This window comes from Oryx dammah, unplaced genomic scaffold (assembly GCF_014754425.2).
Source record: "Oryx dammah isolate SB20612 unplaced genomic scaffold, SCBI_Odam_1.1 HiC_scaffold_12, whole genome shotgun sequence".
NCBI classification, from domain to species: Eukaryota; Metazoa; Chordata; class Mammalia; order Artiodactyla; family Bovidae; genus Oryx; species Oryx dammah.
The window spans coordinates 41,287,830-41,294,273 of record NW_024070196.1 but is presented as its reverse complement, the minus strand read 5'-3'; the positions used below and the strand labels follow the sequence as shown (position 1 = coordinate 41,294,273).

The following is a 6,444-nucleotide window of genomic DNA, read 5'->3' as shown; positions in this document are numbered from 1 at the left end:
AAAGCTAATCTTAAAAAACAAACACCAGAGTATGTGAGGTTCCATTTTAAAGTGTCTGAGAGAGAGAAGTATCAGTTGTAGGTAAAGTTAGAAATGCCTTGAAAGTAGATAGATGCCTGTTGATCAAATTCCGTAAACTAAATCTGTGTTTTTGTTTTTAAAATTGTAAGAGCTGGCATAAATCTTAAATATTATGAATAATTTAAGCAGTTTTGAGTCACCTGCAATACAGTTTCTTCTAATTGTCATCAATATAAATGACCTTAAAGTAAATATTTTTTATACTTTTATTTCCTGGATGGAATAGCCATTTTAAAATGCCCAGTGTGGCTAAAACACATGTCTATAACTCATGACTAAAGATCTTGTATTTCTCTAGCTGAGAAATTTAAAGGATCTATCTTTCCCTTCATAAAAGACCATTTATTTCCACTGAAGCCCTTTACAATATAATTAATTCAGAGTTTTAAATTATTAACATTCAGTCATAATTTTTAATATTTTTATTCTTGCTATCTCTTCAGGCACACACTTGGTGTTTTACTAAGTGTCTTAAAAACATTATTATTTATCATGTATCACAAAGGGAAAGAGAAATGTGGAGTCTTAATAGCAATTACTTGCATGGAAAGTGGTGGTGTGAGGTATCATGATATTCTTCCTTAAATTTAGCTGTCCCTAATCACAAATTCCAGGATACAACAATATACTTTAGTGCATTTCTCCTCATCAGGAATGTTGGAGGTGCATTTTAAGTTTAAATCATCAATGCTAGAATGACCAAATTGCAGACTAATTGTTTCCATATTATACTTAAAATGATTTTTAAAAATGAAAAAGATGACAATATACAATCAATGCTATTTAATGTACCTTTGGGCCTACTCTTCTACAAATTGTAGCTTATCAATTTTTCTCTGTCAAGCTTGAATTAATGTAAATAATTGAAATAATGTAAAGTTATATTTTCATGTTTTTATAGATACAACATGACAAGAATACATAAATGTAAGAGTATTTCAACTATGGATAATGTTGATTGGATAATGCACATCTCAGTTACAAGCAGTAATCATAGTATAATATCCATGTAACGGTGCATCAATATATTGTTATATAAATATATCTGTGTGCATCAAGTGAAATGTGGTCAAACAAGAGTGATGACAGCTGTCTAAAGGTTTTTTTATTCATTTTATATAAAAACTGTTATGGAAAGACCAAAATGTTTATGAACTATTCTTATGTAAATTTACAACTGTCCTTTACTGTACTTTTTTGTTTACAGTATATGGTACCTTATTTTCTGCTGTGTTAAGTGGGTGTCAGGCTCCAAGGAGACATACACTTTCTACAACTTCTATTGAAGATATTGGAATTTCCAATTTTTCATGTGTACTATGTCAGAAAATGCTTTTGATTTTATTTTTAAATCTAACATCGGATGGCTTTTTCGGATGTTGTAAAAACTTCAGTCATACATAAAACATGTTCTTAAAAAAGACAAAGATCTTTATTTATTTTTATGAAATAGTTCTTAAAACTAATAATAATGAGAAACAAACAAAAAAGTACTTACATGTAGTTCCAAGCAAACCCAGCTGTTTCTACTCAACAAGGACCTCCTTTGCTCAGTGTATATATTAGCATGATACACTTGTAATAAAGTGGAAATAACTTTTTAAGCTAAAACCATTAACAGTTTCAACATTCCGAGCTTACAATCACTAAGTGTTTTGGGCATATATAGAAATATAACTGTTAATTTTGTTCCTCATTTTGCACTGCCTTTTGTCAGCTCAGCTGCTGTTACAACCATATCAAAAAGCCAAAAAGTAACTTGCTTTAAAAATTCCACAGTGTAACACATTTCCAAGGCATACATGTTTCCAAAAAGTGTTCATTTTGTATTTTATTGAAAGAGAGTATTGATGAGAAACTAAAAATCTTGCAACTTTGTCTTTCTACAAAGATGATCATCTTGATATTTAGACAGTGCTTTACGGTATATTCTAAAATTAAGCCATTTTAGTTCCTCAAACTTGCACATTAAAATTTCTTGCATAAAATTTTGCAGTTTGAATATATTTAATGTTTCAAAGTTCAGTGTACTAATGCTCTGCTTAAATATACAGTAATCTTAATATTCTGCAAACATAACTTTGCAAATGCTGTAAATATTTTGGTGGTCATGGTAATAAATAGAGCAAATGAAGAGAAGCATTAACAACATAGTAACCCTACAGGATGACTTTAATACAACACCTTGACAATACCATTTAAAAAACATTATTGAAAATAATTAGAACACTATACAATGTAATTTTCTTCCCAGTTTTCTATTTCCTATCTCATCATATCCTAGAGTTATCAGCCTAGGAAATATAAACAAAACTCAATACTTTAATGCCTTAAAAGGTACGTGTGGGTCTCTAAACCTGTTTCAGACTGGGTAAGAGTTTATTTATAGAGAGCCTGCAATTCTGTTGTGTATAATGAGGTGCAATTCAGGTAAATATTCCATTTTCCTCTAATTGAAATGAAATGAGTAGGTGTATGGATTGAATTAGTTACACATGTTCTTTTTTTTTTTTTCATGGTTGGAAGTCCGATTAGTTTTTTCTTTTTTTTCTTTATTTTACTTTACAATACTGTATTGGTTTTGCCATACATCAACATGAATCCCCCACGGTGTACTCGTGTTCCCAATCCTGAACCCTCCTCCTACCTCTCTCCCCATACCATCTCTCTCTATATTGCCAATTTTAATTGATGATGTAAGGTTTATTAGTAATATACTATGAACTTTGGAGAGTTTATTGGTTAAGTCCCACAAATTTTAAATGAAGTTTTTGTGGTTGTTTAGTTAACTATGTCTTGTCTGACTCTTTTGTGACCCCATGGACTATAGCCACCAGGCTCCACTGTCCATGCGATTTCCCAGGCAAGAATACTGGAGCTAGTTGCCATTTCCTTCTCCAGGTGTATGAACTCTAAATAAGCTTATTAAAGGAAATCAAATGATATAAACATCTGCTTAAAAGTAGAGTACATTTTGTGCAAAGTGTTCCAATGCAAAAAAAAAAAAAAAAAGATTTATTTTTAATTACCAACATTAAAGATAGGTAAGTATAAATGGACCTCATGATATTCTGAATGAGAATCTGGGGTTGCACTAAATACTTTCGGACAGTTGTGTCAGATTTTTTAAAAGAGATTCACCCTCATAATACGTTGCTTGGACTAGATCATGACATTGGGGATTCTATTAGGTACTAATCAATAAATTATACTTGTATATTTCTGTGTTTCAAACAACTCATAGAAATCATACGGCACTCTAAGTACATGAAGGTTCAAACATATTTACATAAAAATGAAGGTATTCAAGCCCAGCGTATAACACAAATGACCAAATAGCCAGTGCAATGAGGAAAGTGCCTGGTATAAATCTAGATCATAAGAATTTGTGTGTTATATTTTTTTTTCCTCCTTGCTTCACCATTTTACATTCTCTTCCTGTCCTTATGCAATTTTTCATATGTTATACTTCTAATGGTAGCTAGTTTTAAAGTTTCATTTATCTCACCTTTTGGCTTTTATTTCATGCTAACCCATCTACTTCTGGCTTGTCTTTCCTGAGATTTAATTTGAGGTCACTTAGAATGCAGTTCATTTTGTCAAAGGTAAGACAAGACAGTCTCAGAGTCTTCTCAATAACCACAAAAAATGACTAAGAATTTCTAGAGTGAAGTAAAAATTACCTGTCACGCTGTATTTCTGCATCACTGGCACATTCTGATTCAGTAATTGCAAATTTGTTATATTCCTCCATGTACAATTTATAGAATTTCTGTAGGAAAAGGAAGGTTCTTCCATCTTTAATATGTTTGCTCATCAGAATTCCTTCTTTAAGTCACTTTAGAATGAATACAAGCCAATTTTCTATTTTAATTCTACCCTCGAGCACTTCCAGATTATTTTTTAATTGTCTTTTTTCCCTACTAGGTATTCGTCAGTTTTTCTATTTCAGAACCAAGAGCCTTTTTGGATATGCATAAACGCACTGTTACTTCATTGGATATGCCTGAATTCATCACAATGTGGTCATGTTTCTTTCTTTTTGCTTCCTTTTCAGGTTCATGTGCCAATTTCATTTTATTGTAAATTGGAATGTGGGGGAGTGGATTAACCACTTGGGAGGGAGTCAAAACCAGGATTCTAGCTTTTCCTGCCTTTGTTCACGTCTCCCTTGGTCTCTTGTCTTCTCACCTGGAGGATGTGGATGCTAGGACTCTCTCCTGGGATGATGAAAGGAAATGTAATACAATCAGTTAAAACATAAGGCAACATTTTCTCTTCTTTAAAAAGTAAAGAAATGAATTTATGCATTGGGGTTCCATTTGGTGCAGAAAAATCAAATTCAGTATTCAGTTCCAAATTTATTTTATCTCAAGACATTCACTAATTCTGTTATGCATTCATTCAGTTGAACAAGTATTTACTGAATGTATCTTGAATAAATAGAAATTGAAGGAATGGTTAAACTGGAAACCTCTATTCTGATGATTAGGAATAATGTTTTCTTTAAAGCATGTGGATTTTGATCTGATTCAACTTAGAAATAATCTGAGTATGTGGATAACTCCGACAATTAAGAGTTATATCTTTGTGTCCAACAATTTTTAACTCAAGACATTCAAATTTAAATTTAAAGTAGATATCTGATAACATTCATCAACAATCTCTTTAAATATTGACTCAAAATATTTTCCTCTCTCAAAAAATTCTTAAGTTTCATAAATTGTGCTTGTTCATAAATTTGACAATCAATCAATATTTCTATCTCTATTTTCAAAGAGTAAGTCCATTAACAAATACCACAGTTTAGTAGTTCTAAATTGTTGCCATCTACATGACTATGGTATATCTCTAGAATCTGTTTCTTTGTATAAGAGTTTATTCAAATATCATTCAATATATTTTTGGTCAGCAGCTAAATAGCATCTGACATTTAAACTGCAACAAAAATTGAAGAAAAAGTATTTTAAAACAAGCTGGTAATCTCATATCTACAAGCCTGTCAATCGAGAATTTATTCATAAAAATTCTTAAAATGAATGTTACCACTTATTTTAAAATTTTATTTAAACATTTACATTGTCACTCCTAAATTTATTGAGGATATTTTACTTCAGATGGAAAGTGTTTTGGAAGGATCTACACTTTTGTTGAATTTCCTCAATCAAAGAAAAAAATTTTTTTGTTTCATTTAGGAAGCTATGTATTATAATCAGAGTATTTTAATTATCACTCCTTATATTACCAACATTAATAGATAAGAAAGACTATTAGGTAAGAATCAGAACCAAAATCAATTTTAAATTAATGTGCACTTGTTTTCCATTTTTCTTCATTTTTTTTTTTTTTTGAGATAATATAATGCAGTTTAGAGGGTTTTTTATGTAAACATCACCTTCCCCACTCCCCAACATCCTATTGTTAAGAATTTGCTGTTACAAAAAGAAAAAAATGTGTTTATTTAAACTTGAAGCTATTGAGTATAGTTGACCCATATCTAAAAGCACTTTTGTGTCAATATATATAGATTTACAAGGAAATAGCCTAATGAAAATGATTTGCAAGGTTGTTGAGATTCTTATGAAAATGGAAATCTGTAGTATTATGAAGTATATGCTCTTGCTTTCCCTGTGTCTCTTCCCCGCCACAAGTTCTCCCTTCCTAGATTAGACTTGCCTGTTCTCTCAACTATCAGAGGACAATTTTATTGAAGTCTGAGTCATGAATGGCAGTCATATGTAACATTGAGTTCTACGTGATTCTGAGATGAGAGATAACATATCGACCTTTACATAGCCTTCTTGAAAATACGTGCCTTAGTTCTCAGTGAGATTTGGTATAGATAATCAGTGTGACATTTGTCATCTTTATTTGGGATTGTCTTTAAATTAAAATGCACTCGAGTTTATAACTATACTTAGTTTGTATCTTAAACGCCTTTCAAGTCTGTTTTATGTGCATTATCTTGTCAGCTATTTGTGTTAAAGAAATAAGCATGTCTTTTTCTTTTTTATTTAATATTGTTTGTGTTTCTGTGTGTGTGTATGTTCATGTGTGTATTAAAAATATTCCACATCCTATATAGCATTTATTCTGCTAATTATTTATAACATTGCTAACATTCCTTCAGAGTTTTTTTAACTCAAAAAATATTCAGTGGATTGAAGTACATTATTATGGATATTTTAAAAGAGCTTTTGAAAGAAAAGCAACTAGTAACATAAGACATATGAGTCAAAGTAACTAAATCAAGCCCCAAATTATACCTTGCTGTTTTTTATTTAAAATTTATTTCAAACTATTTGATTCTTCAAAATTGAATTTCTAATATTCATACTTCATACTTAGCTGTAAAACATCTCC

The 6,444-nt window shown here is 30.7% G+C and overlaps 1 protein-coding gene across 4 annotated transcripts in view; it reads left to right on the top strand.

Annotated features, from left to right (window-relative positions):
- GRIA2 (glutamate ionotropic receptor AMPA type subunit 2) overlaps nt 1-6,161 on the top strand; it is a 197,745-nt gene extending 191,584 nt beyond the window's left edge. For all 4 annotated transcript variants that reach the window (XR_005723039.1, XM_040251475.1, XM_040251474.1 and 1 more), the window contains one exon: nt 1-6,161. This exon is cut by the window's left edge and continues 1,079 nt beyond it. The gene's annotated coding sequence lies outside the window, so the exon portion shown is untranslated.
- Nucleotides 6,162-6,444: the final 283 nt, after the last annotated feature.